This window comes from Pseudochaenichthys georgianus, chromosome 11 (genome assembly GCF_902827115.2).
Source record: "Pseudochaenichthys georgianus chromosome 11, fPseGeo1.2, whole genome shotgun sequence".
Taxonomy (NCBI): domain Eukaryota; kingdom Metazoa; phylum Chordata; class Actinopteri; order Perciformes; family Channichthyidae; genus Pseudochaenichthys; species Pseudochaenichthys georgianus.
Window position 1 is genome coordinate 31,996,209 of NC_047513.1, and position 26,838 is coordinate 32,023,046.

Below are 26,838 nucleotides of genomic sequence, written 5' to 3' on the forward strand. Positions count from 1 at the left end.
CCATCCTGACACTAAAAACAAACACAAACAACAGACACATCTCTAATAAAGGACTAGTACAAGTACAAGTACACCCGGCTCAACCAAATCTCAAAATATTTAAAAAACATTTTAAGAAGGAAAACACTAGTACAAACATGGACATTCAAAATGAACAATTAACTAAAGAAATAAAAATAGGCATCTGTGTGACGCTGCTATGAATGTATTGCACTTACATAAAGGTAAAATAAAGCCATTTATGTTTCTGCATTTTATTTTACAATTAAAATGATGCACAAAAGGAAATGCGGGTTTGTGTGTCGGTTCATAACTTAATATTGCTTTAGATAACCAGAGTCATCTCCTGGTCTCCCAGTCGGTCTGCTTTGGCTTATTTTAGCAGCTTGCCTTTAAAGCAGTTATGCAACTTGCTGGCACCCCACACCACTCGGGGCTGTCACACTGAATGTAAATACATGTTTACCCCCCCCCCCCCACACGTCCCGTGGCACAGACTGTGCTTTGATGTCCGTCCTGCCAGCAGGCTTTTTGCTGCCTGCCCTTTATTTTCTCCTGCAGGCCAAAAGCACCACATACCTCAGACTTTCTCACCTCAGGCAAGGCTCGAGTGGTCTTCATTTGTTTTACTAGATACAGGAAACTGTTTTTTTTATTGCCTCACCTTGATCGTTTACAAGATGGTAAAAGTCCGGCTGCAGTGCCCATCTATGAATGCACCACCTACGGAGAATCTGGCTTGTTAAAACCCCAGACTGTGGAAGCGAACCTGGACTGCGTGTTCTAATTGAAGCATTGATTTATACACGGAGGCAGCCTCTTTCTCCTCGGTGATATAATAGCACGCCGTGTTTCTTTGAAGTCTGCAGCTTGTATTCGACTCTCGGGCTTTCAAGTTATTTGTATCCTTGTCTTGTGTCGTAATGATAGCTTTGCTAAGTGCTGTTTATTTTGTGATCTTGAATAAAAAAGTGTTAATTCTAACCCGCTACCTCAGCTAACCCCTTTTGCTAAATCTCCCTCGTAGGTTAAACTTTCCTCGCGGCTTCCCCGACGAGTACTCCTTCATGGTGACTTTCCGCATGATCAAGAACACCGTGAGCAAGGTGTGGAACGTCTGGCAAATAGTGGACGAAGACGGCAACAAACAAGCCGGCCTGAGGCTGAACGGAGACCAGCAGGCGCTTGAATACTTCCTGATGGGCGCCGATGGAAACCTGCAGACCGTCACCTTCCCCGGCCTCTCGGTGCTCTTCAACACCAAGTGGCACAAAGTGATGATTGGGGTGGAGCGCGACCAGGTCACGCTGTACGTGGACTGCCAGCCTGTGGACCTGAGACCCATCAAGGGCAAAGGCCCCATCAACACAGAGGGAGACACTCTCGTCGGCAGGCTGGATACCGACCCTGACACCTCCGTAGTGGTAAGCACGGGCGGAAAACTGTCGGCGGCATTTAATCCTGTTCTCTGAAATCGACTTACCAGTTCTTTCCGTGAACAACCACGTTCAGGTTTATGTGCGTGCTGCTGAGCTCTGTTATAATTGCAAAGTGGCTCAGCTGGGTTCCAGTGGGAAAAATATAAAAGCTTAATCCCTGCAGAAAATAGCCACGGTGGAAAATTAAGCTCATCAGCACACAGAGGGAAGTGCTTCAAACCTACAATGTACCTACAAGGGCACTCGGGATAGACCGCCAAAGGCCACATTTTGCACCGTTAATATAAGTGAAAGATAATGTGTGAGTCATTGTGCCCATGCTACCCTTACACCAATTTTTAAAGAAATCAGGTTTTCTGTAATCCTGCGGACAGACGGATACACGAGGCACCATAATGAGGCCTTTTGTCACATCTGAACATGATTGCATAGTAGGCTATTTCGTTTGCCGTAACTTTATACAATCTCTTTTCAGTTTGAGCTCCAGTGGATGCTGATTCACTGCGACCCGAAGAGGGCCCAGAGAGAGAGCTGCAACGAGCTGCCGGCCACCGAGGTACAGTAACACGGATCTGCTCAGCGTCTGCTGTGGTTTGTGGTTTTTACTCGGGGTGAATACGCCTTCCAGCATGCTGAGAGATCGGGTTGCAGAAGTGTAACACATACTCAACCGAGCAGTTTCCTCCAGTAGCCTGTATCAAGAGGTTGCAGTTCATCCCAAACTATTTGCAAGCCGGACAGCAGATTGGAGTTGTAGCGCTACAAACATGTCTTGAGGCAGAGGTGTTAGGACAGGGGTCTCAAACTCAAGGCCCGGGGGCCAAATCCGGCCCGCGACTTCATTTCATGTGGCCCCACAAGAGCTTGCAAAGAATATAATACGTTTATTATACGGTTACATGCCACTTTAAAGAAGCAGGTTGCCCATAAACTACATGTCCCACAATGCATCTCGTTGTGTGACATGCACACTGAATAGACTTGCAATTATTTGCCCTGGACTTCTGCTTTCAGACGTAGTTAATTATTAATTACTACTCTATCCGATAATAATCCAATTCAGAGGCAATAATGTAATATAATACATTATTTTATATTTATATTATATATTTATAGTTACAACCGGCCCTTTGAGTGCAACCTTTATACGAATGTGGCCCGCGATGAAATTGAGTTTGACAACCCTGTATTAGGAGCAGGCAGACATGATCTCATTGGCTGTTAAACCTCAATGCATAAAGCCAAAACACAAAGTTAGCTTAATGGCACACTTTTAAGCACAAACAGGACGTCTTATTAAATTAATAGTCTGAGATCAACCCAACCTGCAAAGTGTGCTAGATTTCTGCGGTTACCATTTCATCTAAAGTCAGCACATAACAGGCTTTAGCATGCACGACGTCCTTCAACATAAAAACAACATTAAGCTTAACAACATGGTGTTCCATAATTACAGCTAAACTGAAAAGTTACTGACGTTGCCCACACCCAAATGAGGATAATTAAAAGTCCCGGTGATCGGCACATATAATGGGGAATAATAGAAAATGCTTTAACAAGTAACGTATGTTGCCTTGCGTTAAATAACTTTCCTCATAAACACACACTACCTGCTGCTACTTGATTATCAGCTGACAGGAATGCATTATAGCACCTGCCGCCTGCTGCTTGAGACCATTAAAAGTGGGTTTCTCCTCCCTGCTTACTGAGGAACAGCAAGCTGGCAACCACAAACAGATTGTGCTTACGGCTTTTGCTATGATGGAGCATAAGCAGCTTTAACAATTATTAGCCTACGTTAAATTTGAAGGACAGTTAGCTTAACTAGCTCTTAAAGATAGATAATGCTAGCAGGAGTTTTGTAGCGTGTTGCTCATACCAGAGCAACTAGTTAGTTAAGTAGTTATCTAAATGTTCTGTTAGCTGTTTCATTTACAGGCGAATGTGCACAAAAGCTGTTCTTTAGCTTTAACATTAGCTTTAAGAGTCAGAACTTGTATAATGAGCAACACGCTAACTAGCTTAATTTCCTCCTAGCTGTTGCATTCTTTGACGTTTTTTTGTATTCATTAAAGGTGGGGTAGGTAAGTTTGAGAAACCGGCTCGAGATCGCTAGAATTTGAACATACACAACCGGAGAAAATCTGCCACTTCCTTATAGAGCCCCTCCCCCAACACACACACGCGCACATGACCAATGAGGGCACGCGATCAGTTTGTGCCCCGATGGAAGGCTGACAGGCAGGTAGGTTGTACTTTTTACAGTATTACGGCTTCTACAGATGACATTTTATTATGGATTTGTTGTCAAAGCACTTCAGATATTCATTGCTATCGGGATGTTAAGAGCATTCCATGGAATATAACAAAAAGTGTATCTCCAGCCGGTTTCTGAAACTTACCTACCCCACCTTTAAGCAAAGAAAGCTGTTCTTTAGCTTTGACATTAACGATAAAAGTCGAAACAGGTATCGCTTTCAGATTGTTCAAACAGAAAGTAAAGCAAATCTCGCCTCATTCATGAGTGTTGGCCGCTATCGGTTTGTGAAACAGCAAATACACCAAATGGTCAGACGTTAGCTGTAGGCTAGCTTCAGTTGTTCTCTTGCTTCCCTCCAGTTTCTTTGGCATCTACATGTTGCCTTTATGAGGTCCAGATAGCTCAAATGTCTTTGCTATGTCAAAACATGTATGATAAAAGATGCCTTGTGTAAAGTACGGTTTATGGCCTTCATGACTAAATATTATCTGTCACTTTTCCGAGGTTTTTGCACAGCTCCCGCCTGAGAGAAATATGCGCAGTCTATAATGAAAATGTCTCATATCTCATGTTGTTTATCGTCTGCAGAGCAATTAATCAGAATCGGCTACTGTATTTTTATTCAATCACTTGTATCAAAATGCAAATGTTCCTTCCCACTATAGAAAGTAATATCTCCTGGTGCACTCTATTAGATTTCAGGCTAACATTCCTGCATCAAGCTGCGAGGTGGTTCTGTACACGAGGAGTGTTGGTACTATGGGCTGTATATTCACATGACAGCATGATTTACTCACTACTACTGTATGGAAATGAAAAGGCTTCGGCTGACACTTTTGGTGGTGAGGGTGGTGTGACTACTTTCACTAACTCTCCCTTTATCTGATCTCTCTTGCTTCTTCAGATGTATGCCAATGCTGAGGTATTTATTCATCTACTCTACTACTTTCTTTTAATCTACTTCAGTGCTTTGGTTGCCTAATTGCTTTGTTCTAAACCTAATTTATAATGGTGGTTGTGCTTGTTTGCTGGGAGCAGATATATTGAATTATATCTGAGATGTTTGGAATTAGAAACACGCCTGCAGGCTGTAGAAAGAAAAGTGCACTTTATGAATATTAATATTAACATTACTCAAATAAATTGACCCCCTAACTACAATTATTATTGTATTATGTTTATTATAGCCTGATTGGTCGATTTGATTAAAAGCTATAATAATAGTCATTTCACTATCATATGCTGACTGGGTTTCCCACTCGCAGCCTGACAGATCGATCCAAGGACCCCCTGGAGTTACTGGCCCAGAAGGCCCCCGAGGGCCCGGAGGAGAGAACGGCAGAGATGGAAGAGATGTAAGTGTTTCCTCCTGAATGCATGTCTTTATTTCTACAAACAAATCGTTTTTTTATTACCATAGAGCAAGTATTATCCTCTCTGTGGCTCTGCTTTCTGTAACTATGATGTTTGTCTCTTCAGGGTCTTCCAGGTTCTACTGGTTCTCCAGGTGCTACTGTAAGTATGAAATGTCACTTTACGTCTGTGGCGACAAGCTGATAAGTCCAGGACGATTTTACTTGTACATAAAATGGCCAAAATCCAACTTAAACCTGATCTGAACCTCGCAGGTTCTGAGTACCAGGTTTAAGTGTTTGGACGTTATCGCCCCGTCCAATCTTGATGCTGGGCGTGTCTGAAGCGTGGCGATTTTTTGCGAGCAACGCGACCAACAACCAATCACATGAATCTCCCGCCCCCGACCTACAAAGCAATAGCAATGTTAAAACGAAGTAAACTGGATATGAACTCCCCAAACAGGCGAAAACCTACCAGTTTCACCCACTGCCTCTGCCACCTCCCTCCATGCCTGGTTCCTCCGGTTTGTATCCCGGTAATAGTTCTGGTCGTAAAGAACCGGGTGATTTGCTTCCGTAATTTCTCGTTTGGAATATGAGGAAATGAACTGCGGTCTGGCTCTCCCATTAATGTGACGTAGAAGATTTTGAATCTTCGCCGAACTGCATTGTGGGGAGCATGGCATGGCTTTGCAAACATCGTGAGCATCAAAAGTTGAGCAATGTTCAACTTTTGATGCTCCCGATGCTTTCGAAGCTGGCATCAGCCAATCAAATCCCGCCAGTACAAGCGCTAGCCAATCAAACCGCGTGTAAGCAGGGAGAGCCAGACCGCAGTTCATTTCCTCATATTCCAAACGAGAAATTACGGTAGCAAATCACCCGGTTCTTTACGACCAGAACTATTAACGGGATACAAACCGGAGGAACCAGGCATGGAGGGAGGTGGCAGAGGCAGTGGGTGAAACTGGTAGGTTTCCGCCTGTTTGGGGATTTTATATCCAGTTTACTTCGTTTTAACATTGCTATTGCTTTGTATGCCGGGGGCGGGAGATTCCTGATTGGTTGTTGGTCGCCTTGGGCGCGAGAAATCGCCAAGCCTCAAACACGCCCAGCTTCAAGATTTTTTGATGCCTGTAGTGTAGACGGGCCGTTACAGTACTTTGTTTGTCGTCGATCTAAGAAACAACAGGATTGGCTGGTCTTTCATTGATTACATGTTGACTGTAACTGCCTCTGTGTATCTTAGCGACGATGCAGAGAGATCCAGGAAACAAGATTAAGCTGTTTGACTTCTGTTGTTTCTGTTTCCCAGGGCAGCAAAGGGGAGAAGGGGGAGGTCGGTCTTCCTGGACAGAGAGGGATTCCTGGCCTTCAAGGAATTGGTGTAGGAAACATCACCTTCATCCACTAACACACACTCTGTATTATATCTGCCAGTACTGTCTGTCTGTATGTGATTGTGTGTTTTTCGTCTGCAGGGTTCTTCTGGTCCAATGGGTCCCAGAGCGCCTGTTGGCGAGAGAGTCAGTAACCGTTTATATCCCTCTGAAAACATTCATTTATTGGGATTATCATGTTTTGCATCCATAGAACATGTGACTGATGTTTTAATCTGCTGATTACAGGGACTTCCTGGCTTTCCTGGACCCGAAGGTCCTCCTGTAAGTAGAAATATATCTTATTAAAGCAGTGGTTCTCAAAGTGGGGGGCGCAGAGGCATGACAGGGGGGGCGCGAGAGACCAGGATAACAATGGTTATTAAAAAAAATAATAATTATTGATTCGAAAATAATATGATACAGTACTATTACGTCTGGGTCTCTGTGTTTCATTAAAGCTCGGCTCTGTGTGCGTGCAGAACGAGCCATTTTGATTTGTAAAATATCCATAAAGAAAAAGTAAATCTGTTTCCAGGTCTGTTTCATAGGTGTTGAGATGTATCCATAGATCTCTTCATGTTGCTCTCAAAGTGCACCAGATTGATGCTTTTAACTTCAATATTTAGACATTTTCCCAGGGGAGCATGCCCCCGGACCCCCCTATGTATAAAAATAGCACGTTACCCCTGCTTATGCCGTGAGCTGATTATCGAGCCTTCATTGTATCAGTCGCGGGTACACTGTGTATGTGCGTGGGGAGTGTTGCAGTAGAACATTCCACTAGCGCCCGGTGCATTAATGGGAAACCCTAAATGTTTGAGCACCCTCCATGAAATGTCAAGCTACCCCACAGCACCCCCAAAAGAAATCTCTGGCGCCGCCACTGAGCCTGACTTGTGTTGGGGGGGCCTGACAGAAAAAGTTTGAGAACCACTGCATTAAAGCAACACACATTATGATTATGTGACTATGACGAAGTTATCAATCATCTTTTTTCTGTTTGTTCGCAGGGCCCATCAAGTGAAGGACCCGCCGTACGTGTTTACTCTCAAACATTGATGAAATGCTAATTGTTGAAATGCTAATAGATGGCTTACAAAATGGACGCCTTACTGTAATGAATGCTGTGTGTCTGATTCTGGCAGGGACCAGCAGGAAAATCAGGAATCCCCGGAGACGAAGGAAACATCGGGCCTGAGGTGAGATAAACCAAACGTGTGAATAAATGTGTATATGTGCCGAGTTGAAAGAGTCAAAAGTAGCTTATTCCAGTATTTTTCTTAATAAAGTTCATGTACATTAAGTATTTCCATTATACGCCACTTTACATTTCTATTCCACAGAGGGAAACATTGTACATTTAAAAGCCTTTACACGTCTGGGGCATTTTAATTGAGCGTTTATTTTGCATGTTAATATTTGTTTCATTTTTCATGTTTTTTTTAATTAGTAGCTGGCCGACTAAACCCAGAACTTTTATTTTCGTGCTGCAACTGTTACTTTGCACCACTGACATTATGAATAGTTTGGAACAGCTTGACTAGCTACAGCACAGCACTGAAATACTGCTGGAAATCCTATCCTCTCCACTGAAAACAACGACGTAGCAAAATGTCAAACATATGAGTTTAGGTTTCTTTTTAAAACTATTTATTGGATTTGACTGATTTTGGTCGAATACTAAACGCTTGCTTATTATAAGTGACATGCTGTATATCAAATGTTCTGATAATATGTCCTGTACCTGCAGGGTTCACCTGGGGTCAAAGGATCATCCGGCACCTCAGGGCTTCCTGGCCCTCCTGGTGCACCAGGGCCAGCGGTATGGACCACGACTAACCCCTGTTTGACTTACATTTACTAATATCTTTTGCATATAATTCAAACAATACACATATTACAAAATGTATTCAGGCATTTTGTATCTTCCATATTCAAGAGCCTTTATGATATGTTTGAATTGGACACAAACAATTGCAAATATATTTTAACACCACATAGATATTTGGGAACAATTATGATTAGTTTCTGCCTTTCACTCAATATCAGAACCAAACTCAATATTGACTGAACAGGTGTAATCTCATACTGACAGGTGTAATCTCATACTGATTACCCATCTCTATGTGGGCACTAAATAATTCTCCTTTGGCTCAGATTCCCATGATTATGGTGACGTTGCACGCTGCAGTCTCTTCTCACTCTTCTCACTCTCTGGGGATTTCTGCTGGTGTATTTATTTTCACATCTAAACCTCCGAGAGGCTGTTTTAGATGTCACTCTGCTGTGTTTTAGGGAGCGCCTGGTGCCGGCATTGAGGAGAGCGGGGATCCTGTGAGTTCTATATCTCTTTTCACACTGCCAAATGTTTCCTGGATGCATGGCAATTGGATTGGTGACAGTGAATTTCTGAGTAGATAGAGTCATTGAAGTTAAGAGGCTCTGCAGCAGGCCATGTATCTGAATATATATCTGTCCTTCCTAGTGTCCAGCTGCCTGCCCCGCTGGCCCTCAGGGATTGGCTGGACTACCTGGTCTGAAGGTGAGGAATGTCAAAAACATAAGACTTAATATTCAGTTTTATTTAGTTACGATTTCGGGTACTCTTCCCTCTGTAGGATTCACAAGGGTCACATGACTTATATCATTGTATGTCTTAGCTAAAAGCAAAACATACATACACAACGTGCTTGCAATAATCGAATGCAACGTGACAAGATGTCGGTTTCAGAAGAGTTCTGGTTACTGTTTATAGTACGAGTAGCTTCACATTTGAGCAGGCTTCGGGTATTAAACGGAGGTACACATTTCCCCGTGTGGAGATCAACAACAAGCCTCCGCCAAAATAGAACCGATCGTCAACCATCTGTCGAAGATTACACTTTTATTAGCGAAACGATGCTAACAAGGTGAGATATTAAAGTCGTTGTGTTCTGGAATTGATCGGCACTAAGGATACTTGGACATCATCAACAACTCAAATGTTAATATAGGAATTTGTTTAAAACAAGTAGCTTTGTGAGGTAAAAGTGTTGCTGTTTATGAACTGCATAACAACGTTGTTAGCGAATACCTGCTTAGCGTTGTATTTGTATTGTACCTTGCAAACTGTAACTGAAATATCTAATATATCTTAACTATTCGATGGATTGTCGTTAGATCTTTTCCAGACCTTTATGATTCCCCTTGTCATGTATCCTCTTGTATTTGCCTTCTATTGATGCTGTTTCCGTTATTTGTATTCGACACAGCAACATGTTAGGGTGTGTGCTTAAAGCTGGTCGCTACGTCGAGAGCGTGACAGGTCTCTGTGACACAGCAACATAAGACGGAACACACCGGGACACGGCAGCAGGGTTTCTCCAGATAGACGCACTGCCACACTCTAGTGGTTCATAAGTGATTGTAATTATCGTCCCATCCAAATCTAATGTTGTCCGATAGTTTAATGCTCGCAAACTCATTCCCATCAGCCTCATCAAATCTCCTCCCCTCTTACGGCCTTATCTCAGGTGCTAAACATAGCCACCGCTTGATCATCATCATGCTAACATTGTCATTAGCAACATTGTTAGCATGCTGACGTTCAGTGTTGGGAAAGTTCACTTTCTACATGAACTAGTTCAGTTCACAGTTCACATATTTTAAAATGAACTAGTTCAGTTCATAGTTCATAATTCAAAATGTTGAACTAAAGTTCATGGTTTCAAAAATGAACTAATTTATAGTTTATAGTTCTTTTTTCAATACGTTGCTGCGAGCTATTATTTGTCTCCTGTACGATGGTAATGGGCCATTGCAATGTTTACAATATCCTCAGAGGGCCGTACAAGTTATTGACCTCTGCTTAAAAAAACTAAAATCACAGCCCATTCATTTCATGCTGTGCAAAGAAAAAGCAACCTCTTAATCCAGATATCTCACCATGACTCGCGTATGCATGCACGTGCAGGGTGTGGCGTGACCACCAAAACAGAAAGATATGGACACAAGATGTGTGCAAATGTATTTAGTTTCCTATCCATGTGAACATGATTTAAGTGGGGGGGGACCTAACCTCCTCTAGAGGGGTCCGGGGGGCGTGCTCCCCTGGGAAGATTTGTTGCACTTTGAGAGCAACATTAGGAGATCTATGGACACATCTCTCAACACCCAAACACAACTGTAAGCAGATTTTCTTTTAATGTATGGATATTTGACAAATCACTCCCCTTTCAAACTGTATTCTTCTTTATTAATAACTGTCATATAGTATTTTATACCTGTTTACTTTATTCTCTTATTTTTTTTATAACTTTAAAAATGATCATATAAAGATGTGCCTTTACCTCACTGGTTGTAGACAAAGCTTCTTATATTCGTTAGCATAGCTAGCTTACCAGATGCTAATGATAACAACACAGTTATTGACTGTCTGATCAGAATGACAGATGAGCAGATCGCCACTGGGCTTTCAACTAAAGACACAGACACGCAGAAACTGCGGCATGTGTATGGACTTATCGGTACTGCAATTTCTGAAGTGCTGGAGTGGCGTTCTGGTGCTCTCCGTCAGAACTGCACCCCTGTCAGTCGAGACATATACCACGTGATGACACGTTAGGCTCGTGTTGTGTTCAAGGACCCTGACCTTGGCCAGGAAAAACAGGCACTCGCTTGTTTAATTGTTTTGCGGTCTAGATTTCTTTCATTTTTTTATTTTTTGCGTGTGTTTATAAATTACCTCGAGGGCCGTACCAAATTGTCTCGCGGGCCGTATACGGACGGAGGCCGGAGGTTCCCCACCCCTGCCATAGAGTCTCACTCTGAGCGAGTGCTGCTGCAGCTGCTCTCGGCTTCGTCCATACTAATTCATTCATTCATTCATTCAATGCTCGCCGGTTCCGCGGTTCCACATTGTTTGTTGTTAGGAGTCTGATATATTTAGTATATTTATATTTTAGTGCGACAGCCAGGGGTGACAGGCGCGTACGCGTCACAGGCAGCTTGCTGTTGCCAGATTGGGTGGTTTTCCGCATTATTTTGAAGCCTGTTCACGGTGTGTTTTAACTGGGTTTTCGGCTGAAAGGCATATGAAATCTGGCACACTTTTGAACGCCGTTATAATACAGTGCTGAGAATGAACGCACTTTTGAACGCCGTTATACAGGCTGAGAATGAACGCGTTCTCAATTACGTTCATCTAGCGGAAATACAGTACGTTCAGTTCACGTTCGCCCAAAATATGAACGCGTTCATGAACGATCGTTCATGAACGATCGTTCATTGAACGCGTTCAGGTACATCACTGCTGACGTTAGCAATCAGTTTGAAATAAAGCTGTTTCTAATAATAGCCTCACACACTGCATCAATTCAAAATCTTGCCAGGTATATTTGTCTAATGTCTAGTCAGAATATGTCTCTACTTGATATAAAACCTAATAACTTAAAGGTGACATGTCATGCTTACCCGTCCCGTTGTGTGTTATGAAGCTTTGTCTGCAGAGTCACAAACCCTCAAAGTACACCCTGTAGCGAGTAAAACTCTAACACAGAGAAGACCTGTCTGCTGCCACAGAACGCCTCGTTGGACATTTCTCTTTTTCAATTTGTTTCTTCCGGGAACCAAGTGACGTAACGACGACCCCTCCGCGGATTGGTCAAAATGGACCAATCCGTGGAGCCGTTACATCCTCACACACACTCAATCTTTTCTCAGCTGCAGCTCCGCCGATGTCTCCTCCGTGAGACGGCGGGACGCGGCGAGGCTCATCTTTAGGTCAAAGTCTCTTAATTAAAAACATCTTATTTTTTAGGGAACTCACCAACGAACATCAGAAAACAGAACACTTCTTATCATTTCTGGCTTTTTTTTGGTACAATGTCCCTAATTCTGGTCAAATAGTTCAAAATAAGTTTTCCCATCTAAATACAAGATCTCATTTTTCTAATTATCCCATCTTTACTTCAAGAGATCTCACCAAGCCATGTTGTGCTTGTTCTATTGGCAGATTTGTTCACTTATTAAAAGCGAAAACTTATTTTTATTATATATTTACTTGTTTTTGGAGCAGCATGTGTTCCAGTGCAGAAGTGTGGCTGTATTAGTCTTGTTAGATATTATGGTAAAAGAGGAAAACGGGAAACTGTATGATACAGTTTCCAGAATATAGAAATATAATAGGTGTGTTACAATTGTTCAACAATATTAATGCATTTGATTGTTGCCTTCAGGGATACACAGGTGTGCCTGGTGAGCCTGGAAAGGATGGGATTCCTGGAGAGATGGTACGTAACAGATAATCATCTAGACCAGTGCTTCTCAAAGTGTGGTCCGCGGACCACTGGTGGTCCGTGAGCGCCCCCTAGTGGTCCGTGAGTATATTGGTAGCATTTCACATTTGAAAGAAATACATTTATTTAAGTTTTCCGCACTCTCGCGGGAATATTTCCGCAATGGAGCGAGATTAAGTTTCACTTTCGATTGCATGATATAGCCCAGATAAACACCTTCATCACACATGTTGCCACTTGTTTGTACCACTTTCAGGCGATTTGTAAAAAACGATGTGTTTTTGGATATTTGTGGAGTTAGGTGGTCCGCGAGTGTTTTTGTATTAGTTAAGTCGTCCATGGTATAAACAAGTTTGAGAAACACTGATCTAGACAACAAATAATGCTTATTCTTAATATCCAATGTTCCTTGACACCGTCTCTCTGTAAAAACAAACTACTGTGTGAGTTCCAGAAGACGGATACCTGGCAGCAAACATACGGCTCAATCTGATTATCTCTGTTCTCGCTATTGAATTAATTTGTTCTTGTTTGCGCAGGGAACAGATGGAGAGGCAGGTCTTCAGGGGCCACCCGGTCGCATGGGAGATGATGTAAGGACACCTCAGTCACAAGGTGTATTACAGAATGTATATGTATATATATGTAATTATTTATTGTCATTGTAGGGCGTAAGAGGACCCATTGGATTCCCTGGAACCCTGGGAGAAAAGGGAGATAAAGTATGTTAAACCCCAGTTCCTACTAAAGCATGCTTGTTACAAATAAAGATGATATTTACTAGATACTGATATACATTTCTGTTCAAAGGGTCCTCCTGGTTTCAATGGTGTCCAAGGACCTACTGGCCCACCTGGAGCTCCCGTAAGCGACCTCGTTTCTTCTGCTGATTGGCATTTATTCTTAAAGCAAAATAGTTGGACATATTGAAATCTAATTCTCCGATGTGCGTCTGATCTGTCCTCTTTCAGGGTGTGGAGGGAATCCGTGGTCGTCAGGGTTTGGAGGGACCTAAGGGCGAGGATGTAAGTTGCTTTCTTGGTGGATACTATTGCAAAATATCATTGGAAAGATTGTAATGATTAAGAACGTTTTTTAATTGATCAGGGAGCTGTGGGACCTCAAGGAGAGCAGGGTCTTGTGGGAGAAAAAGGAGACGTTGTGAGTGGATTGGATTCAATAATTGTATTGTTGGGCACAGCATTGTTTCAAATGTATTTGAAGTCTAACTGCGTGCTGCGTATTTACAGGGAGAGTCTGGAAAAGATGGCATTGATGGTATTCCTGGAGTTGATGGAGCCAAGGTTTGAAGCTTATTAATATGCATCTTTTAGAAAAGTAGAAAAGTGTTTGACAACCAGATATATATTTGTTCATCCAACACCAATTATTATTAATTGCGATTAATATACAATGTTCTCAACAGGGAGAAGCTGGTACTGCTGGGACCGTCGGTCTCAGGGGGATTGTGGGTATTCCTGTAAGTCTGACTTCATTTTCTTTCATTGTTGTTTTATATCATAAAGTTAAATGTGAGAACCTTAAAAAAAAGTCCTGTGTAAAGTTGTAAACATGTATGCCAGAATAAAAAACCCTGCAATTACAGCTTATCACCAGAGGGGGTGCCAAAGAGCCCAAAACGCATCTCTGAAGTGTATTAGCATGTTAGCAAGCATGTTAGCAAGCATGTTCTTTGTATGATTATAGAACTGGTTGAGGTATTAGTACGGTCAAAGCCAGAGATAATAGAGCTTTTCAAAACACCAGACCAATCTAATCTTAATTACAACTTTGAAAATTGACGTTACATTAGCACTGTTTACAACTCAAAAACTGTTGATAATGATATCTCTAATACGGCTAATAGGTAGCATTAGCATATGGGCCATTCTACCGAATTGATGCAAAGTGCAGTTCCACAACAAGAACAAGTATTTAACAAAACAATTAAGTATTCAGACATAGATATTTACTAAGAATATGTTATGGTCTATTTAAACATAAGGCTTTAAATTATATAGTGATAAGCTTAATATACAAAAACATTATTTATAGGGTACTTGGGAAGTAGCTGTCCCCAACCCTGACATCTAAATGTCATGTTCTGTAATTAACACTTAAAACATTTTTGTTGGCAACATTAGTACTCAGAGCAACTAGTAAGGCTGCAGTGGTGTTTCAAAATAAAACATATTTGTATTTGTTTTTTTGCTGACATTACATTTCGAGCACATTATATAAAGTACAGGACAATTTGTTTGTTACAGGAAAGAAAAATACCCACCCCCTACCCCATTAGGTCATGGTCACTGAAAACATTATAATAATACAAATACATAAAATAATACATACGATAAAAGTCACAGGTAACAGGAATACAACAGATTCACATTGAGTAGAAAAATAAACAACAAAAAAAACATTAAATATTCCACATTTCTATACTTTATTGACCTTACTTTTAAAAATACAGTATACATGTATTAGTAAATCTTTGTGTATGTCGTGTTCCTATAGGGCCTGCCAGGGAAGCAGGGAGTAGCAGGACCCGCTGGTGCAAAGGTAATTAGCCTCATCACCTCTTTTTAATGAAGCATGTCCACAATGTGCATCCAGAATGTTGTTCCCGCACCATGAGACGTGAACGCTGAGCGGAGAGACATTCGAACACGATCCCTGTTTTGTTTTAGGGTGACATCGGAGCTGAGGGTGCCGTCGGGCCAGTTGGACTTCCTGGAAAGATTGTGAGATTATCCGTTTTATTATCTGCTCACTCTTTCATTACAATCGTTCTTTATTCATGCTGTGTGTTCAAACCCAACATGTGTTTTCATAAAGGGAGAGCCTGGAGATAATGGAGAAGATGGGACCACTGGAGAGAAAGGATCCACGGTGAGTTTCCTTTTCAGTTTCTGGATATTTCAAGGTTTCAGTTCTTTTGCATTTCGTTGATTTTCTTTTTTACGGTTTTAAGGCATACATTTCAAGTCCAAAAGTAAACTGGAGTCGATGCTTTAACTCTATTGATTATATATCTCCAGGGTGAAACCGGAAAGCAAGGGCCACTCGGCGCTGAGGGTCCTCCAGGCATCGTGGTGAGAAATGATTGATATAATGTTCCACATACAGACATGTTGAGGGTGAAATCACAACAACATCTTGTTTACAGAGCACTTTCATTAAGTACTTTACAAAGCCGTTAACAATGATGGATATGGAGGCGACGTCACGCCCATCGACTTCCACCCCATGGGACCTTACTTCTGAAAAATGATGTATTGAAGTCGATGGGGAGAGAAAACGTATCTTTCGATCCCGTTTGAATTGTGCCACGAATTACACACATGATGTTTGTCTATCTTAAAAAAATCATTTCCACGTCAAAAAAGTCAGTTTGTCGTAAAACTGTTGAAATATAAGACGATGAAAAATACGCAACTAGAAAGACTACAAGTCCCAGAGTCCCGGTCCCGCATGCTGGCTCTCAGGAACCGACTAACTCCCCTTGTGTGCAGCTCTCAACGCGCCCAGACTCGGAGTGATTTCCACCTCGTTTAATACTTTCCGCCTCGTTCTGAGAGAAAGAAGTGAAATGTTCCAACGTGACGGCCGTCTGGGTGTGTGGTGCGAGACGGGAGATGTAGTTCATTGAGCGGTTTCACACAACAAAAAAAGTGACTTCACATTTTTACGACAGTTTTATTTGTTTGACTTTAATTATCTTTTAAATTGACAAACATCATGTGTGTAATTCGTGGCTCAATTCAAACGGGATCGAAAGATAATCTTTCTCTCTCCATCGACTTCAATACATACTTATTCAGAAATAAGGAGCTCCACCGGAAAGGGAGGGACTTCGCCTCTCTGTACTTATATATATTTGTACTGTTGATATGTTTGTATTATCTGTACATTTTTGTATTTATTGACTCCAATGCCTTGTTAACCTTGACAATGTCCTATGTTGGGATCAATACATGTCTAATCTAATCAATACATGTCTAATCTAATCCAATTTAAAGTCAATTATAGAAAAAAGAAACCAGAACATATCAACGTGTAGAATATGCATATGAACAACTCTGTGTTTCCAGGGAGACAAAGGCGATAAAGGTGACATGGGAGACAGAGGACTGAAAGGTCACACCGGGCACAAAGGTGATCAGGTTAGAACGATCCCTTTTTACCGATGCTATGGTATAATATTCAAATATCAAAAATGAAGTGTTGGAGTAGTTGAAGTACATAATGTGTTTTCATGTGTTTTCTAGGGGGATATGGGACCAATGGGACCAAAGGGAAGTTTGGTAAGAACCATTATAATCTGCATTTATTTTGATTGTGTTTTTGACACTTTTCCAGCGATTACACTGGTCCGCCCATTACAGACTCATTACGTGTTTGTGCACAGGGAGACACGGGAGTGGCAGGAGATGTCGGGATTAAGGGAGACCAGGTGTGTGAAGCTAATCGGTGTTTTGAGATCTCATCGTGTGTTAAAATGCGTCAACTTGTCCTTGAGAGGATTTTAAACCAATATGTGTGTGTTTTCAGGGCCCTCCTGGTATCACTGGACTCAAGGGAGAGGTATACAAATACAACTACACTCTGATACAAATACAACTACACCCTGTACTCTTCTTACATTACTGTTTACTTAACTGTTGCCTGAGTATCTTTTCACATAGAAATTTATCCTTGCCTACTGTAGCTGTAACACAATGGATTTGTAGCGACCAGAAGTGGGAAGTAGTGGAGTACAAATACTTCATTACTGTACTTGAGTACATTTTTCTGACGACTTTGACTTCTTACATGTTTAACACAAATACCTGTACTTTCTACTTCTTACATGTTGAACCCAAATACCTGTACTTTCTACTTCTTACACTTTGAACTCAAATACCTGTACTTTCTACTTCTTACATGTTGAACTCAAATACCTGTACTTTCTACTTCTTACATGTTGAACCCAAATACCTGTACTTTCTACTTCTTACATGTTGAACACAAATACCTGTACTTTCTACTTCTTACATGTTGAACCCAAATACCTGTACTTTCTACTTCTTACACTTTGAACTCAAATACCTGTACTTTCTACTTCTTACATGTTGAACTCAAATACCTGTACTTTCTACTTCTCACATTTTGAACCCAAATACCTGTACTTTCTACTTCTTACATGTTGAACTCAAATACCTGTACTTTCTACTTCTTACATGTTGAACACAAATACCTGTACTTTCTACTTCTTACATGTTGAACACAAATACCTGTACTTTTACACGAGTATCTGTACTTCTACTTGAGTGAAGGATGTGTGTACTTTTGCCCTCTCTGGAAGCAACAAATCCTAACCTTCAGACGTATAGTTTCCTCTGAACGGGATCTAAATGTTGTTTTTCCACCTGAAGCGTGGGGACAAAGGCACACGAGGAGCTACCGGAGACGAAGGCAGACCGGGTCAGACGGGTCACGGGGGTTTATCCGGTCCAATGGGGTCCCGAGGACTGGATGGAGAACAAGGTCTTACTGGAACCCCAGGCCCCAGGGGTGTACCTGTAAGTGTTGATATTGCATAATAAACTGAAAATACATTCTCATCAAGTGCAGGTGTACATGGTGCTAATAAGTCAATGTTAAAATGGTAACAGGCTAAGCTAAGAGGGTGTATTTAAATATTATAGCTTCTTAAAGACACAGTAAACAGACTTTACCACTTTTTAATTCATTTAATTTTAGTGTCAAAACTGTATTGTTAATATTTGAATACCTATTTTTCCAATCCGACCCAATCATTCGTTGGGAATGACTAGACAAGTTAACATGCTAGCCTGTACAAATCCTAGTATATGGGATGTCACAATAATGACCTAATATTATATATACATAATAAAATATAGATTATATTCCAAAAATAATTTCACAGTGAATTATAAGAGAATTATAACAAAAATGGCGACCTAAAAACGCCATGCTATAGTAAATATGGGTAAAACATATTATGTAGATGTATTGTTGTATAAAAAGTCCATTGATACTTTCATGATATAGTATAATAAGATATCGTATCATGAAACATTTCATCATGTTATAGCTAAGAAATGTCATAGAGTTGTTTGCAATATATATGTCCTATGTATGTTAGGCTTTGCAATGTTGATGTTCATCCATTCATCCATCCACTCACAGGGCCCGAAAGTGAACGACGACAAGCTTCGGGAAATGTGCTCAGTCGTGGTTGAAGGTGCATACATGTCCACATGACTTCATTACGTCTCCATCGTCCCTCATACGTTCCTGTTTCAAGCTATGGTCTGTCGTGTCTTCGTAGAGCAACTAGCAGAGTTCATGAGGGAGATGCTGAAGAGGCCCTCAGCCCTTGGTGCCCCTGGTACCCCTGGACCTGTAGGAGTCTCTGGACCAGAAGGACCAGCAGGACCATCAGGAGCAGCAGGGGCCCTGGGGCCAGCAGGGGCCAAAGGTCACCCAGGCTTCTTTGGACTTCCAGGCATGCCAGGCAAGACAGGTCAGTGAGTCTCGAACAATTCACCCTCCACTGCTCTAAAAACCACAATGGGCAGTGTTGGGCAAGTTACTTTTAAAAAGTAACTAGTAATAGTTATAGTTTCTGCTCTCAACTAGTTACTTTATCCATCCATCTTCTCCGCTTATCCGTGGTCGGGTCGCGGGGGTAGCAGTTCCAGCAGAGAGCCCCAAACTTTCCTTTCCCCTCATCAACCAGCTCTGACTGGGGGGTCCCAAGGCGCTCCCAGGCCAGCGAAGAGATATAATCCCTCCCTAGTTACTTTATTAGTTACTAAATTATAAAAGTAACTAGTAACAAGTTACTTTACTTTAAAAATAATAACAATACAAATACAAGTTGTTGTGTTGTTCTGGGCACCGTAAGAGAAGAGACAACTCCCCATCATTGTAGCAATTATCATTATGAAATGTCGTGGAACAATAAAACACAACAGATATGTTGAGACGTGTTGACAGGCATCTTTATTGTCGCCTCAACAATCAAGTGGACGATGCTTTCTGTCCGGCACACAGTTTACATTTGACCGTAATATTGTGTGCGTCCTTTATCCCCACAAATTGAAAATAGTGGTTATATCTCCAAGTTGTAAATGCGCTGCTGCTCTCGCTGATACTTGCATCTGCCATAGTGTGTGTGTGTGTGTGTGTGCTGGTGGTGGGCGTTGCCGTGTGTGTGTGTGTGTTATCATTAGCAAGTGTGTGTGTGTCTGTGTATTTTCCCCATAAGGCAAGACCCGCCCAACTCTGTCTCTGATTGGCTTACCCTGAAATGTTACCCCGCGTTAACCAATTATCACTCCTCTTTGGTCACTTTAGATTAAGCTACACATATTAGCTACTAGCTTGTTGGTCATGAACAAGACTTCACTTAAAATAGGGAACATGTTCTGTTATTTTTGACACAATCAACACCTGTTCAATCAGGAGAGACGGTTTTGATAAGAATACATATTTATTGCCAGGAATACACGAATGAATGTAATGGAGTTTTGGCGACTAGGCCCCGTTGTGTGGGAGTATCATTCGGGAGGGTAGAACCGATCCAATGAAATCCCCCGGGGGCTAGACACTGGTGGTGGTGAATGGATAGTTGGGGTCAGTCTGAAGGGGAGGGGCTTAGCTTGACCCTGGTGGTGGTGAATGGATAGTTGGGTTCAGTCTGAAGGGGAGGGGCTTAGCTTGACCCTGGTGGTGGTGAATGGATAGTTGGGTTCGGTCTGAAGGGGAGGGGCTTAGCTTGACCCTGGTGGTGGTGAATGGATAGTTGGGTTCGGTCTGAAGGGGAGGGGCTTAGCTTGACCCTGGTGGTGGTGAATGGATAGTTGGGGTCGGTCTGAAGGGGAGGGGCTTAGCTTGACCCTGGTGGTCGTGAAGGGATAGTTGGGGTCGGTCTGAAGGGGAGGGGCTTAGCTTGACCCTGGTGGTGGTGAATGGATAGTTGGGTTCGGTCTGAAGGGGAGGGGCTTAGCTTGACCCTGGTGGTGGTGAATGGATAGTTGGGTTTGGTCTGAAGGGGAGGGGCTTAGCTTGACCCTGGTGGTGGTGAATGGATAGTTGGGGTTGGTCTGAAGGGGAGGAGCTTGACCCTGGTGGTGGTGAATGGATAGTTGGGTTCGGTCTAAAGGGGAGGGGCTTAGCTTGACCCTGGTGGTGGTGAATGGATAGTTGAGTTCGGTCTGAAGGGGAGGGGCTTAGCTTGACCCTGGTGGTGGTGAATGGATAGTTGGGGTCGGTCTGAAGGGGAGGGGCTTAGCTTGACCCTGGTGGTGGTGAATGGATAGTTGGGTTCGGTCTGAAGGGGAGGGGCTTAGCTTGACCCTGGTGGTGGTGAATGGATAGTTGGGTTCGGTCTGAAGGGGAGGGGCTTAGCTTGACCCTGGTGGTGGTGAATGGATAGTTGGGTTCGGTCTGAAGGGGAGGGGCTTAGCTTGACCCTGGTGGTGGTGAATGGATAGTTGGGTTCGGTCTGAAGGGGAGGGGCTTAGCTTGACCCTGGTGGTCGTGAATGGATAGTTGGGTTCGGTCTGAAGGGGAGGGGCTTAGCTTGACCCTGGTGGTGGTGAATGGATAGTTGGGGTCGGTCTGAAGGGGAGGGGCTTAGCTTGACCCTGGTGGTGGTGAATGGATAGTTGGGGTCGGTCTGAAAGGGAGGGGCTTAGCTTGACCCTGGTGGTGGTGAATGGATAGTTGGGGTTGGTCTGAAGGGGAGTGGCTTAGCTTGACCCTGGTGGTGGTGGTGAATGGATAGTTGGGTTCGGTCTGAAGGGGAGGGGCTTAGCTTGACCCTGGTGGTGGTGAATGGATAGTTGGGGTTGGTCTGAAGGGGAGGGGCTTAGCTTGACCCTGGTGGTGGTGAATGGATAGTTGGGTTCGGTCTGAAGGGGAGGGGCTTAGCTTGACCCTGGTGGTGGTGAATGGATAGTTGGGGTTGGTCTGAAGGGGAGGGGCTTAGCTTTACCCTGGTGGTGGTGGTGAATGGATAGTTGGGTTCGGTCTGAAGGGGAGGGGCTTAGCTTGACCCTGGTGGTGATGGTGAATGGATAGTTGGGTTTGGTCTGAAGGGGAGGGGCTTAGCTTGACCCTGGTGGTGGTGAATGGGTAGTTGGGTTCGGTCTGAAGGGGAGGGGCTTAGCTTGACCCTAGATTCAGAGGGACGGCAGGTGAAAAGGGGGGGAGGAGGGTTGCGTAGAGTCACCTGAAATGACAGCTGTCAGGGGGGAGAGCAGATTTAAAAGGGTTAGCGGAGCGCTATGACAGGCTTGTGAGAATAGAGCAAAGTGATTGGTTAAGCTGCGGAGTGATGCCCTTATTGAGAGGAGAGCCTAGTAGCATAGCATAGTAAATGAATGAATGAGTAAAGAAGGTCTTCCTGGTTGAACTTGCGCTGAGCTTAATTTGTTTCATGTCTTCTTACATACGAATAGATCATATTTGTTAAGTGTTATTATGGGAGAGGCCCACATTGAGCATATTAAGACCCAAACTCATGGACAACAACTTCCTTACTTGCAATAAACAAGCACTCATTAGAGGGTTATCGAGGAAAAACTCTCAACTAATGGCTCATCACTTGTAGAATACGGTCATGTAGAATAAGGCATTCATACTTGTTTTATAAAGAGCCAATATACTGCTAATATGCATTGTTGTGTTCTGATATACTCCTGCCACTAGGGGGCGCAGTGTAACCAGAGTGACATACAATGTTGAGAGAATAAGTGTATGCCCGTGAGTTGATCCGGTTGATCCTCTGTCCCTTGCTTCATTCATGTATTTTTACTAATACAACACAACATGCATGTTAATTAACAACTAGTTGATGGCGAATATGTGTACCTTAATATAAAGTGTCACCCTAAAATGTATCCAAGCCAGCTGTGAGATAAGTAGAACTGCTTATTTCAGCACAATTGAGCTAAAGTGTTTTGGAAATACAGCGTGAGTTTCACCAGCAGCGGGAACGAGAAGCTGTACCGCTGTGATAGCGTTTTCCTTTCTCTTATCTTCCTGGAGAGCATCCAGAACTCACACGGAGAACACAGTGGCAGGAAATTAAGCGACGCCTTCAAAATCAAGAGTTCGACTGTTGTCTTCACACTGCCACAGCAGATGGAAAGGAAACACTCATGCGAGACATTACACAATCACTGATTCACGGAAAGATCAGAGTGGAGATATTACGTTTCCTCATTTCCTCGCTGTGGAAACAATATGCCTCCTCATTTCATTGCAGCATTAGTGTGTGTGTCATCTTTGTGACGTTGTGTCCTGCAGGTGACTCTGGGGAAAAGGGAGGTAATGGAGCCAAGGGAGAGGACGGTGTAGGAATCAAAGGAAGCACCGGAGAACCAGGTGCACGAGGTGAGGATACAGTCATGTCATTTGGAAAGCACAAATCCTCTTTAGTAACAACTGGCACTCAAATAAAAAATGTCTGAGGAAATATCTACTATAATGATACTGCATACAAAGTGACCAACAAGTCTTATTGTAGGATTTCGAAAAAAAATGTCATAGTATAAAATGTGTAAAATATACTATTGGCAACATTTTGAAACATGTCACTGTATAGTTTGTCAACCCCCCCCAAAAAAAGTATATTTAAGTATACCGTTTTGAAAAATATCATAGTATACTATGTTGAAAAGTTTGTTATAGTATCTTGAGAAAAAAAGCATACTATACTCGGTTGAAATGTTTTTATTGTAGAGTAATAAAAAAAGTGTCCCAAAAAAATCCTAGAATAGTATGTTGTATGGTTTAGTATTTTTATTACACAGCATAGTAATAATATACCATGTTTAAAAAATTCTTGGTATATTAAGTTGAAAAGTGAATGCGAAAGTTTACACCTTTCTATATGATATGCATAAGCTTCACTTGCAAGTAATATTTCACTTTTTCTTAAAAATGTCCAATGTCTCGTCTTCTCAGGTGCAGCAGGCGTTCCTGGCGTTGGAAAGGGACGGCAAAGATGGACAACGCGGTGAGACAGAAACCCCGGAGTCCCAGGAGCCTCCGGTCCAAAAGGGCCTTCAGGGCCTCAGGGCTTTGTGATCCTTCGACCTGTATCAGCAGGTCTATTCCCCCGTTCTACATGGTCAGTGGAAAGAAGTCCGCCAGCTACAGAAAACCATGAGACATCACCACTGAGACGCACTCCAGATCTCATCCTGCAGTGACCAGGGCTTCTTCAGAAGATCTTTAGAAGCCCCTCAAAAAGTCTCCATCTGAACCGTGGAGCTCAGAGACGCAAAGGGAAACAGAGACAAGGCACAATTGTAGAATACTGTAAAGACATTTGATCACATGTTGAAGAAGACTGCTACTGACGCCAAAGCAACTTGTTTGACAGACACCCACGAGTCTCAGAAAAACCAATATCAGCATTTTGTAAAGTATTTTAAAGCTACATCCTCTCTGATTTTCTCTTATGAATATACGTTTGCATTCCTCGAATAAGCTCCCTGAAAACAACATCGCTTCTACAAACAGGATTTGGTAAAGTGGAACTGAGTCTGTTTCCAAAACAAAAAATCGAAATGTCCCTTCAAGCGCAGAGCTGAGATATCCAACGATGTGCTTTTTAATTACGGTCCATGCCTTTGGTTTGCCTGATTTGTCATTTATTGTTTAAGCGATGTAATAAAGTGAATATGTTTGGAAGGGTGGCACACTACTGTTTTATTCTATCCCCGTTTCCGTTCAATGAAGCAGACATCTGTGAGCAGCTGCAGCTACTAACCTTCAAAATTATGCACATTCATATATTCACTATGAGACGGCATCCAAAATACACATGTAGGTCGTCATTGTTACTAACGTTGGTCACTTTGCGTCTCTAGATTATGCATTTATTGCTAAAGATAAAAGATACCGGATGTTCCCGTGCATGTAGGGTTTTGCAACATTTAAGGATCGTTACAAAACATATCGTTAAAAGGTCATTTTCCTCAAATCATCTCCACTTCAGTAGCAACTTACAGACACTAAAACGTTCCAGTTTCTTTCCATCAATATTCTGGAGGGCTGTCCCTGTATCATTCAGATCCTAATTCATCTTACTTTTCTTTTTTTCTAAAGCCAACATTTCCCCTGTGATAACCTTTTACTGGAACATAAATGTCAAAAGCAGAAAATAGGAATCCAATTACCTGATTTTTGTCCTGATGCAAAGCAAATGAGATGAAGATATCTCCTTATTTGCATATTTAAACAATACATTTCAGAAAACGTGTAATACAAAAAACAATTTTCTAAATGTAAGTAATCAACTGAGGAAGTTTCACAGTGATATCATTTAGTTAAACATATTCACCCTATTCACTTTTAGTGTCACCAAAGAGTGGATAATCGATGAACTTCCTGGTTGTATTGGAAACAAGGTGCCTGGGTTGTTATGGATATAATCTGGATTCATGAGGGCATTTCACTGTTGCCTGGTGACAACGGACAGACAACATCATCCCTACCTTTGTCTGCAAAACACACACACACACACAGATCAAACATGACCTTTAGCAAGCTGCGGGACAGAGTTAGCGTAGCCGGCGTCCCAAGGACATCACTTTGATTTAATAGGTTCCATCGTGGCTCCGCGCCAGGGACTGTGGAGTTGTGTGCATCGGTAAAAAGGGTTCACGAGGTTCGTGAAATTTGATTTACCAGAAGACAGGCGATTGATTAATGAAAATGGACAGAACAGAACGGAGGCTTTCAAACAACGTTGAGACAAGCGGTCAAACAAACCAAGCAAAGTTTGTATTATAAATGAATCCTTTCCAGTCTTTATATACAGTACATGTGTCTTTCAAATACTTACAATATGCTACCACTTTAACATATTTTAGCACCCAATCATAAAGACAATAGGGTTGAAAAAACAGGTTAATACAGTTTGGCTAATGTGTTAAAAACATTTTAATGGTTCAAATCAGGAATAATTTAAGGCGTATAACTTAAAAAAAACTTTAATTAGCTAAACATGCTAATTTAAAGATGTTGTGGCTTATATGTACAACATTTGAAGCTGTACGTGTGTCCATCCCTCCCAATAACACACAGTCTATTGGTAGCTGTTACAAGCATTTACACAACCAAAAAAAAGGGCAATACTGATACGGTTTAAATTGTTCAATAAGAAACTATTGACAAAGAAGCTACTATATATTACATGACACGATACCATTGACAGAGCAGGTAACTTATTCTAATCACACATTTAAGAATGTACACTGATTCTGAAGTGACTGTAAAGTGTACATTGCATTTAAAGCAGCTCATTAAAGCTTCCATGAAACACATTTATTTAGCTGTAGCTACAAACATTTGACGATAAAAAGGACATTTCTAAGAGGCAGAGCTGCTCAAAATGTTAAAAAAACATTCACCTGGGGATAAACCTGATAATTATTAATGTTAAATTCAACGTTTTGCTTACAAGCCACCATGAGCTAATAATAGCTTTTATTAGCCATACTGAGCTAACATTAGCTTTTATTAGCTACCAGGAGCTACAACTAGCCTTTACATGAGCTAAGATAAGCTTGTTTTAGCCACCATGAGCTAACACTAGTTTTTATTAGCCACCATGAGCTAGCCTTTAAAAGCTAATGCTAGCTAAGATAAGCTTGTTTTAGCCACCATGAGCTAACACTAGTTTTTATAAGCCACCATGAGCTAGCCTTTAAAAGCTAATGCTAGCTAAGATAAGCTTGTTTTAGCCACCATGAGCTAACACTAGTTTTTATTAGCCACCATGAGCTAGCCTTTAAAAGCTAATGCTAGCTAAGATAAGCTTGTTTAGCCACCATGAGCTAACACTAGTTTTTATAAGCCACCATGAGCTAGCCTTTAAAAGCTAATGCTAGCTAAGATAAGCTTGTTTTAGCCACCATGAGCTAACACTAGTTTTTATAAGCCACCATGAGCTAGCCTTTAAAAGCTAATGCTAGCTAAGATAAGCTTGTTTTAGCCACTATTAGCTAACATTAGCTTTTATGGAGTGCCACAGTGATGCGTCCTAAATCCAGGAAGTAAACTCCTTCCGGTTCCTTCGTCAAGAACCAAAGCAAT

General features: G+C 42.0%; 1 pseudogene; it reads left to right on the top strand.

Moving 5' to 3' along the window:
• Positions 1–1,022: 1,022 nt before the first annotated feature.
• Positions 1,023–24,349, top strand: LOC117454902 (collagen alpha-1(IX) chain-like; annotated as a pseudogene).
• Positions 24,350–26,838: the final 2,489 nt, after the last annotated feature.